Here is a 12,459-nt window from a genome sequence, read left to right on the forward strand (position 1 = left end):
CCAGTGAATTATACTCCTCTAGATATAGAAGGATTGTGCTTTAAAAAGTTGTGTTTCTGACTGATTTATTGAGAAATTCCACCAAAACCCCACTAGCCCCGCCCATCAGTTCCACTTCCTGCTGGCTGAATTCTCTGGATGTACAGGGGAGCCAGCGGCCCTCCGTACACTGCATTATAGGATAGGAACCAATCAGCAGCTAGGCTGACCTGAAGCCTGTCTGTGCTTGTGGGAGTGCAGGGCTGTGATTGGCTCTCCCCCTCCTACTGTTAGGACACGCCCACTCTTCATTTCACACTGGATGGAGAAGTAATAGGATCTATAGGGGGCTCCAATAAAGGGCCATTTTAACAGAGAGGATTAATTTTTAGCACAAAGGGAAACCGGCACCGTATATTATTCATAATTGCCTACAAAATTAGCATGTTTCCCATTTATCCAATATGTCTCCTTTAAAATAACATGATTTTTTGTCACATAAACACGGAAACTGAATTTTTTTTTGGTTTGCTATTTGTCTGAATCCTTCACAAAGGATTCAGGGTTCGGCCGGATCCAAAAATAGTTGTTTTGGTGCATGCCTAGTTTGAAATGAGAAATTCATCCAACCATTTTTCTGTCAGCAGTGATTTAGTGGATCCCTTCAGAACTTGTTTGTATGTAACCCCAGTTAAAATGATGATCAAGTCAGCCTTTCTTATAAGCATTTTGAAGGGTTGATCTGAAACAAAGGTATTAAAGAGATGAAATCTTACTCTTGTCTGGCCATGCTTATTAAATACTTTATAGGTGCCTTGTGGTCAGTAACCCTGTGCGCCTGTCACTGCTATTAATATTATTAATGGAAAGTGCCCTGACTGATACAGGGAGCAGGGTCAGGTGGGCCTTGGTGCAAATATGTCAGCTTTCAATTTACTAACAGGAGGAATGACAGGACAGACAGGGTCATTGTGTTTTGACTGCTGCTGTTTGTTGCTGCGGCAGAGAAAATGCCCAATAGCTGTACAGTATTAGGTAGGGGTTACATTGGCGGGAAGATATGCACATCTGTTGCTCTGGAGAGAGCTATTTAACTCCATTTGTTGTTTTATTAAAGTGCCTGAAAACCACATGTTCTGTCAGGAAGGAACAGTGCTGTAAGTGTAGTGAGTTATTGAACCTATATCAGTTGTGGCCAAACTACAATTCTAACCCACCTCAGGCTGACAGAGAATGGCAACAGATGTAGTTTAATAAAAGCTAAAGGTCTTTCATTCTGTAAATACTCTTGGGTGCCATGGGGCTCAGGGCCAGTCTAACGTGGGCAGGTCATTTTTGTGTTTTATTAATACCAATAAATGGAAAAATAGGTAATAACTGAATCAGTTGCAGTACTGTATCGAACCCCTTATCCAGAAACCCATTATCCAGAATGGATTCCATTGTAATCAAATAATTCACATTTTTAGAATGGTTTCCCTTTTCTCTGGAATAATAAAACTTTGCCTTGTACTTGATCCCAACTAAGATATAATGAAATTTTAATGGAGCAAAAACTGTCCTACTGGGTTTAATTACTGTTTTTTAAGTAGACTTAAGTAGGTAGAAAATCCAAATTACAGAAAGACCCCTTATCTAGAAAACCCCAGGTCCCAAGCATTCTGGATAACAGGTCCCATACCTGTACCATTTTTTCACTTGAAACAAAAAGGATCAGGTTGCAGTTGCGGAGACAAATCACCATGCTTTTACCCATATTATTACTTTTTTCTAGAATTTCAGTGTAAATGCAAAATGTGGGAAATTTTTCTCACTGCACCAACACAAAGTCAAACCTGATGCCAATTATGGGAAAAATGTTTTGGATTGCTCATAATCCTTCCACTGCAAATCTGTTGCATGTACTGACACAGCCAATTGTGGGAATGCTGGTATTATCACCACATTCAGGGATGAGTTATGTGTCTTTTTGTTGGTAGTTTGCACATATTTTAGCGCAAGAAACATGTCCCGCACTGTTGCATTGACCAGCTGGTAGAGGCACCAAAGTGCCAGTGCTTGGACTCTCCTATATTCTGGAGCTGACCAGCTACTAGGAAACTTATACTGCTATTGCTTGTGTACAGGAAGAGAAAATGGTTGGCAGTGCTCAATTACATAACAATATAAATATCAATGTCAGGTGATGAGATCACACTTCTGCCAAAATAAATACACTTAATACATTGCCACTTGAACTAGTTCATGCTGTAGATAAAGCATTTATGCTTCACATGGAATAACATCATAATGTCTCCCAGGACTGGCCAAGAACTGGTTTTAAGCTACATTAGAGACATTGTACAACAAGAAGAAGGAGGCACAAGCCCTTTTATAACAACATAGCCAGTGTCTAAATACAGAGCCAGGCAAGTCCACCTGACTTCCCACCTGGTTCAATTCAGCAGGGGAGCTCAGAGGCTTTTGACAGCCCTTTAATATACCCCCTGTGAATCCCCTTTAGCTGTGCCTTAATTCCTCAAAACAGTCTCCAAGCAGGTAAACAAACCCTGCCAGGAGTCAGAATATCAGCGTGTCATGCAAATCTTAATACACAAGTGAAACCCTTCTGAATACAAACCAACATAATATCTCTATAGAGGTTCCCCTCCCATGCACCTCGGGCAATAATTCCTTGGCATGACAGAGTAGTACTTGCTATTCATTACAGTGATTCCATATAAATTACCTTACACCCTGACACCCTGGGTCCACCCTTGCAATGTCTGATCTAAAACATTCCTTGTCTCCCACCCAGTGTGAGAAAACTGTGCCACTCCCTCTCTTTTCATAGACACCCATCAGTGCCACCTCCATGCATTTATCTTTGGTCGTGCTTGGCATTCCATGGCCGGTAGAGCCACCCCCTGCAGCTCTACAATTATCTCTGATGGGAAGGAAATCCTATCTTTCTATTAAAGGAAACACTATACAGTAAATCCTACCTTGCATGTTATGTTTTTCTCCTCACTTGGGGATGTCATTTAATCCTTTTAGTCCAGGCCACAGAGTTCAATGTAACAGAAAACTATATTCCCACACTTAAATTTTTTAGCTAAGGGACAAATAGAGCTTATCTGCCCATACAGCTTGTTTACTGTGCTGCCTTTAAATGTTGGTAATAAATATGGGCATATATCATTCTGCGGAAAAAGCTACATTATTTATTTATCAGTAATGATGACCCCAGAGACCACATTATCCAGACAAACTTTTATACAAAGCATTTTTCAGACTTGCTCAGCAGGAAATTCCATAAGTAATAACTGGTCAGTAGAATCTTCTAACAAGCAGAAAGGATTAGGGAAAAATAGACATCCCTGGCAAAAAACTAGGTTTTAGCCTGCAACCTACCATTGCTTTTCCAGGGCCTGAATTGACCCAAGCAGATACAGTGGTTGAGTTGTCTTTTGACGGAGAAAGGGGCTTATGTGAACACTAGATATAATGGTGCATCACTTGTTAACATGACACTGTGCGGTTGAAAATATTGATCATTAGAATTGTGCTGTCTGACATTGGTTGCAGAGATCAGATTGGGGGGTTAGTAGTAATATTAGTAGGAGAGAGAGAAGGCTGTGTCAGGTTGGGGTAACAGGCCAATCCCTTCCTAAAATGATTGATGTATGTAAAGGGCAAGGAGCAGTGCCATTTTTGTCATAAGGCAAAGTGAAAAAACTTACTATAGGGGGCACTTTACTAAGGGTGGTAAATGCCACCCCTGGTAACTGCCTGAATAAATCTCAGCATATACCCATTCAGGTCCTTTGTGAGCTTATATATATATATATACTGTATATACTGTATATATATGTGTGTGAGTAAAGGAATACTGTCATGGGAAAACATGTTTTTTCAAGACACTTCAGTTAATAGAGCTTCTCCAGCAGAAATGAAATCCTTTTTTAAAAAAAAACACAGATTTTTTTATATTTAATTTTGAAATTTCACATGGGGCTAGCCATATTCTTCATTTCCCAAGGTGCCACGTGAAATTTCCCAGGGTGCCACGCTCTGATAAACTTCAGTCACACTTTACTGCTGCGCTGCAAGTTGGATTGATATAGATAGCAGCTCCCTGTAGATATCAGAATAGCACTCACTAGTAAGAAATCTAAGTCTGGCTTGGGACTCCTCTAGTTACATGGGAGTAGGAGAAACAATAGGTTACCTGAAAGCAGTTCTAATGTGCAGCACTGGCTCCTTCTGAAAGCTCAGACTTACACAATGCACTGAGATGGCGCCTACGCACTGATATTAAAACAAAAAAAAATACATTTGTTGGTTCAAGAATAACATTTTAAATAGAAGAGTGAATTATTAACTATGTAAACAGTGTAATTTAGAAATAAAAAGTATACCATTATTATGCTTCCCTAAATAAGCAATACAGTCAATTCATTGCAACATTATAAGGATCATTTACAAAAGCAAGTGTAGTGAAAAAAGTACAATTTTTATTTTATGATTATACAGTATACAGTTATGCCTAATTCTGGTATAATATGCACCTACATTTTGACAACAGTTACCTCACTTCCAGAGCATGTGTTTGAAACAGCATTTGCATTCAATTCACTGGGCACCATCCAGCTTCTGCTGAATCCTAGGCAATAGCACCTACCCTTGAGCTATTCGGACTTCGGGTGTATCCGGGTTCCCACAGCAGACTGCGACAACATGCGCAACACTGCTAATGCCTTTTGTAATGTAATATTATTTCCCAGAACTTTCAATTCTGTATTCAAACATGGGCCAAAAACACTGTAAGAAACCCAAAACAGATTGAAGATATAGGGGCAATAATGCAAAATTCAGTTCCCAGATGCTAAGGTTTATTTTGTATACAGCAAGATGGAGTATTATTGAATCTAAATTCAGTGAAACTGAAAGCATAACAATTTCTTCATGGGCTCTGAGCACAGTTTCCACCTCTCAGCTCTCTTCATCTTCACTTACATGGCTAGATGTAATGAGATCAAATCACTGCAACGCAGTCAGCCCCTCTGTAAAATTCTGTTAAAGGAGAAACAAAGGTATAATCATTGGGGGCCACCATGCCCGAATGGGCAATCAGTGGCCAGGGGGGCTGCTGTAAGATGCCATAGACAGTCACTATTTATTGGCTAGTGGGGGGGGGGGGGGGGGGTGCTATGTAGGTCTCTGTCTGCTAGGGTCTGTTTTCAATCCCAGTTTGGCCCTGCCAACTGTTAGGCACCTCCAGGCTGAGACTGGCAATCTGTAGCTTCTGGCAAAAGCCAGGGGGGCTGCTGTAAGATGCCATAGACAGTCACTATTTATTGGCTAGTGGGGGGGGGGGGGTGCTATGTGGGCCTCTGTGTGCCAGGGTCTGTTTTCAATCCCAGTTTGGCGCTGCCAACTGTTAGGCACCTCCAGGCTGAGACTGGCAATCTGTAGCTTCTGGCAAATGCCAGAGGGGCTGCTGTAAGATGCCATAGACAATGACTATTTATTGGGCTAGCGAGGGGGGGGGGGGGTGTTAGGGCCTCTGTGTACTTGAAAAGCCAGGGCCTATTTTAAACGCTAGTATGGGCCTGGGTACCCCCTCTGTCATTATAATTGCTTAGCTGAGACTATTCTATATTAAAAGAAATATGCAGAAAGAGTAATTTTATGCCCACTGTAAGCTTCAGCCACTAAATGCTAAATATTTACCCATTCAAAATATGTGGTTAATTTGACCTGACTCCAGTGGCTGAGCAAGACAATGGGGGCTTATGTCACAGGCCACTTTAAGCTGGTCTTGCTCAAAATATTTGTGACAAAATGCCCTTTCACAAAGACAGCTGAGATATCAACGGTAAAGCAGAAAAACTATGCTCTAAAAGCAAGCAGCACCTCCACAGGAGGCACGCCATGCCGAATATGCCCAGGAGCAGTAACTCATAGCAACAATCAGCAGGTAGAATTTACTGGTCACCTGCTTAAAAGCAAACATCTTATTGGTTGCTGTGGGTTACTGCTCCTGGGCCAACATAGTGCCTTTTATTACATATGGGGGTTAGGAAATAATTCAGGCAAGAAAGGAGCAATGGTTTTACAATGTAAGTTAAACCACATTCCACAACACTTCTGTGCTCACTATATTATAGACATTATTTTTAGTAGTGTGTCCTTTTAGTACAGTTGCAGTATATCTCTGTTTGGGTGCGTGTACATATCAATCATAAAAGGAGATTTCTCTTCAGTTGTTCTGAATGTGTTCTTTAAACAACAGCAAGAACAGTGGAATGCAGAGATAATAGAGGCACGCCATGCCGAATACGTACTTAAGTATTCCAGCTATTTAGAAGACCACACATCATTGTAATCACTTAACATGTATGTACAAAACCTCAATGGCAATACAAGCACAGGCCAAAATCAATAGCGCCACCGCGTCAAAGCAGGAAACATGGGCAACCGCAGGAGCAAACCAGCAGCCGTGCCTTTCTGCTCTTCTGTTGTCACATTCTCGACCACATCACACAAAAAGCTATTGAGTGACAGAAGGAGACTCATAATGAAGCAAGGAAGGCCATAATAATAATCACGTATTTCCCTATGCTTTAGGCAGTGAACATTTTATAGTAAGCTCTATAATTAATGGTCTCAGTCTTCAAACACCCAGGCTAGGTGCCTTTCTTCCCTGCCCTCGGGAGCTCTTAATGCATTGTTAGTGTAGAACGATGTTGCCAGTCTCACCTTTTCTGGAAAAAAATACTGGCCTTCCTATATTTTTATCTGTCTTCACATTGTCATCAAGCAAGTTGTGTAGTCAGGTGACAACCCTACCTGACACAACTTTGTCCCAAAGGGAATCTAACCCACTTACAGCACGTTACATTCAGGTTGGGGTACCCCAAGCTCTTCCACCATAATCACCTTTGCAGGGTAGAAGACTATAGGTGTTTAAAAGTGAAGCATTATGCAGCCATAGCATGGCGCCACAAGTGTTAATGGTGCAGTGGATATTATTGCTGCCTTGAGGATCAATTCCAGCCAGGGCTCTTTCTGCACAAAGCTTGTATTTTTACTCCAATGTCCACAAGAGTTTGCTCTAAATACTCTAGATTCCACCCACAATCCAAGAACATAAAGGCAGGCTAACTACTAACATACTGGCTGCTCATAACAATTGTGTGAATGTGATAGGGACTTACATGGGGACTGTAAGCTCCACTAGGGCTGGGACTAGTATGAATGATGTATAATAGAGTTAAATAAATCATTTGGATTGAATAAAGACAAAAGTTAAACCATATACTAAAGATGCACCGAATCCAGATTCGGCCAAACCCCAAATCACTCGTAAAAGATTTGGCCGAATACTGAACCAAATGCCTATATTATGATTTGTTGCACCCCTAGACTATGGACACCCACATTTACCAATTTGTTTACACCCCACAACCCATCTGCCCCACTTACCGACTCATGCCCCCAACCACTTATACAGTTAGCTAGAATTATAAAGAAAAGAGCTGTACATAAATCATAATTTTGCCCCTGTTTTGCTACAGAGTAGCAAACCTACTCAACTCCCTCCCCCTGCTCTGACACGTCATCCCTACGCTATGACATGGTTTCCACCCCCTCCTGCACTTGCCTGTAAATCCCCACCTACTTCCTACCTGGGAGCCGGCGTGGAGTGGGGATTTATATGAAAAATGGAGGAAGCACTGGGTCAGCTACCTACAGAATACCCACAAAGCAGTTGGGCTTTGGGCAAAAGTCCCTGATTCCATGACCGTGTCCATGGCTAGAGTGCAGGTTTTTTTTCCCTTGACTCCGATCTGCCTCCAGAGTCACGCCATTTCTGATTGCTGTTCCCAGGTTGGGAAAAAACATAACCCCTTGCAGGTAGGGTTGGAGAGTGGATCTGGAAAGAGACAAAGCAGGTTGGCAGGTCTGGATCAGGCACGGGTCTCTACTCTATGATTGCTCCTGCTACACCAAACCTGTTGCCAATAGGTACTATGATCTATGTAATAAACTCGTTCTGTTGCTTTATCACCAGTAGGTCCCAGCAGACACAGGGCATCCATTCAGATTAGAAGCAAAGAGGTATCAGGCCAGGAGTGTTCCCTGCAAGCTGATTGTGTATATTTTCTGCCTTATTGGCCTGTAGGGACCTATAGGGATAAAATGGTGATGTTGGCTTATGCACTGTAATAAATATGCCCTTCTGTGTATTTATTAACATTGGAGACAAACATCACTGGTGAGGTTGCCCATAGTAACATCACCAGTTATTTATTATCAGCAATAAAATTTAAATGGTTACCTACAAGTTGGAAAAAAAGCAATGATATGACTGGTTGCTATAGGCAACATCTTTGGTCATGCTTGTCTCCATGGTTAATAATTATACCTCAAGTGTAATTCAGTTAAGGTTAAGCTGGAAAGTTTTGAGCTCCAACATAGGAGTGGCAGATTGAAGGTATCTCTCCCAGGCCATATTGCCTGTAGTGTAGGGATAGAAAAATGCAATGGCACTCAAGAGCTACAACTGGGACTAGCCCTTTAGATACTTTATTACGGAAGTGCAACGTTTCGGGGCAAAACAACCCCTTTGTTTTGCCCCGAAACGTTGCACTTCCGTAATAAAGTATCTAAAGGGCTAGTCCCAGTTGTAGCTCTTGAGTGCCATTGCATTTTTCTATTTGGATTCTTTGGGAGGGTGCCGATCCCCCTGCAGTGAGCACCGAGCGCAAACTTTTGAGGAGAGTTAAGGGTGTGCGTATAAGGTCTTTTGTTGTGTTTACCTGTAGTGTAGGGATCCCAGTGGATAGGGCATCAGAATACAGAATTCCTGAAGCAAATCCAAGCCACTACGGGTGTTGCAGAGGTGATGTGAGATTCCGCGGGGGCCTGTTCCTCTGGCGCCCTCTATCTTTATTTTTCTGTATAGCAGCATGAGAGGTGTACAGCACCCTCGCCTTCTTCTTCCACTTATGCCCTTTCTGCCTACAAGAGTCCAGTGTAACCCATGTTCTACTGGTACTAGTCCAGGAAAGCAGTTATTAAGCCGATAAAGAGGTTATAGGCCCAAGGGCCGAATGGACAGAGAGTGTATGAGGAGCTGCACATGGTATTGGGCCATTGTTCTGATTGTGCAAAAAGCATGAATGATGAGGAACAGCAGGAAATGAAGACACTGACATGCCATGATATGTGTGCCAACTATCGGTATGTGTATGGCAGCTTTAATAATCAGGTAAATAATCCAGCATAAATGTATTGAGCTAGGGGCATCATGGCCTAGCAGGTGGGGTAGTACCATGCTGTCACTCCTGTGTGTGCGCTCAAAATTCAAGGGAGCAGTCAGAGGAGCCGAATATGTGTTCCACAGAGCAATGGCCGGAACAATCACAATGCAGCGCTGCCCTCTGCTGGTCCCAGACATTATTGTTTCTGAACTGGAGAGAGAGAGAAATTATTTAAATCTTTTTCACAAAGGTTGGTGTCATCTTTATAACTTTATAAAATGTTTTATGTTGTGATTTTAATTCTACCCCCCCCCAATACAAACATTATGTAATCCTCACAGTATCACACTGTATCCTCACAGACCAGTGTTGTTTTTGGCTTTCATTTCAGTCTCTTTACTACAGAGAAGTATGTGCAGGATTATTCTAGTATATAGAGAGGTAACCCCAGTGCCAGATTTCAGTTTGGTGCAGAGGGCTGCCTGCTCCCCCCACAACTGGTACTTCTAACATTAAAAACTTGCTGCCCTAGGCCTGGAATTGTATGGCCTTGCCAATAATATTATGTTATTTAATGTCCACCAGGCCCCCATTTCCCCCATTGTTTTTAATGATTATGAGTCAAAAAGTGCAAAACAGTGTGCCATGGCATATCGGAGTCCCCCCAGCCAGCACTATGGGTTGGTGGGAACTGGTGCAGCTACACCCATGGTTCTGCCCAATGCACCTACCACACACAAGATCTTTATGTATCTGTGCCAGGCTGACTAATTACCCCATTTAAATTATGAATGGCATTACTGCCACAAAACCCAGCCTGAATTTCTCTGCAGTATTTTATGGAGTATTCAGCATACCAATAAGATCAATGTGTAAATAATAAATATATTTGTGGTAATACATCCCCAATATTACTTTCTGCGGAGGCACCACATAGGCAATTTTGACCTTACAGGTTTGTCATTATACACCGATGGGGTAGTGGTCACATGCATGTTACAGCAAATATGGCTCGGATATTCCTGACTGATGGCTTTTAGTTAATAAAAATCATTTCTATCATATCTAGTCACACACATGGGGTTGTTAAGACAATATCAGGCAGACCCATTCCCCATGGTGCTCCCCCCTGTCTGTATGTATGAATGTATATCTTTATTTATAATGTGCTACTTATGTACGCAGCACTAAGCCCTGCAGAGGCCAGTCCGACCCTGCTAATGCCCCCCCCCCCACAAAAATTTGCTTGAGGCAGAATATGACAATACATTGTCATAATGGACAATAATGAACAAATCAATAAACTGAACTGCTTATCATATCCTTTCAGTTCTGTGAAACACAATAAGAACAATACCCAAGCTATACGAGGGTGCCATCTACTGGCAGCAATGGGTATTATCTGTATTACATTCCCAGAGAGGGTGATACAAGAACAGCTACTGAATTAATAGTTAATACTGAGTTAATACTGCTGTTAATCACATCAAACACAATTTTTCCTATATCAGTGCTGTACAGATTCCATTTCATTTCCATGTAATGAGAGGACTATCTCTACAGAGCATTCTGTTGCTACTAACAGGTGCAGGCTCTGACCCTATCTATAAACATGTAACACCAGGCAACTTTCAGGCATGTAATCTTATCAAACAAAGTGCACGCCTTTCGCTGTATTATATATATATTTGCATCCTTGAGTCAGGAACCTGTTGTTTGCATTATTTAAAATGATCAGCGTTACCAGAACAACTGTGCATTTTACACATATAGGGAAGTATTTTATCTGAGTGTGAAAACAAAGCTCACAACAGTTGATCACTCCTGCCCTGATATCTTATCCAACTCTTTTTCATATTACTAAAACAGATGTATCAGTCTGCAACATGGCTGCACCTTTTATTCACTATACAGTAAAACTTGCCGGTATAGTGTCAGTATAGTGTCAGTACAGTGTCAGTATAGTGTCAGTACAGTGTCAGTATAGTGTCAGTATAGTGTCATTACAGTGTCAGTACAGTGTCAGTATAGTGTCAGTACAGTGTCAGTATAGTGTCAGTGTAGTGTCAGTACAGTGTCCGGATAGTGTCAGAATAGTGTCATTACAGTGTCAGTACAGTGTCAGTATAGTGTCAGTACAGTGTCAGTACAGTGTCAGTACAGTGTCAGTATAGTGTCAGTACAGTGTCAGTACAGTGTCAGTATAGTGTCAGTATAGTGTCATTACAGTGTCAGTACAGTGTCAGTATAGTGTCAGTATAGTGTCAGTACAGTGTCAGTATAGTGTCAGTACAGTGTCAGTACAGTGTCAGTACAGTGTCAGTATAGTGTCAGTACAGTGTCAGTACAGTGTCAGTATAGAGTCAGTATAGTGTCATTACAGTGTCAGTACAGTGTCAGTATAGTGTCAGTACAGTGTCAGTATAGTGTCAGTATAGTGTCAGTATAGTGTCAGTACAGTGTCAGTGTAGTGTCAGTACAGTGTCAGTATAGTGTCAGTATAGTGTCATTACAGTGTCAGTACAGTGTCAGTACAGTGTCAGTATAGTGTCAGTATAGTGTCAGTACAGTGTCAGTATAGTGTCAGTACAGTGTCAGTATAGTGTCATTACAGTGTCAGTACAGTGCCAGTACAGTGTCAGTACAGTGTCAGTACAGTGTCAGTATAGTGTCAGTATAGTGTCAGTACAGTGTCAGTACAGTGTCAGTATAGTGTCAGTACAGTGTCAGTATAGTGTCAGTATAGTGTCATTACAGTGTCAGTACAGTGTCAGTATAGAGTCAGTATAGTGTCAGTATAGTGTCAGTATAGTGTCAGTACAGTGTCAGTATAGTGTCAGTGTAGTGTCAGTACAGTGTCAGTATAGTGTCAGTATAGTGTCATTACAGTGTCAGTACAGTGTCAGTATAGTGTCAGTACAGTGTCAGTATAGTGTCAGTATAGTGTCAGTACAGTGTCAGTACAGTGTCAGTATAGTGTCATTACAGTGTCAGTACAGTGTCAGTATAGTGTCAGTACAGTGTCAGTATAGTGTCATTACAGTGTCAGTACAGTGTCAGTACAGTGCCAGTACAGTGTCAGTACAGTGTCAGTATAGTGTCAGTACAGTGTCAGTACAGTGTCAGTACAGTGTCAGTATAGTGTCAGTATAGTGTCAGTACAGTGTCAGTACAGTGTCAGTATAGTGTCATTACAGTGTCAGTACAGTGTCAGTATAGTGTCAGTACA

This window comes from Xenopus tropicalis, chromosome 7 (genome assembly GCF_000004195.4).
Source record: "Xenopus tropicalis strain Nigerian chromosome 7, UCB_Xtro_10.0, whole genome shotgun sequence".
NCBI classification, from domain to species: Eukaryota; Metazoa; Chordata; class Amphibia; order Anura; family Pipidae; genus Xenopus; species Xenopus tropicalis.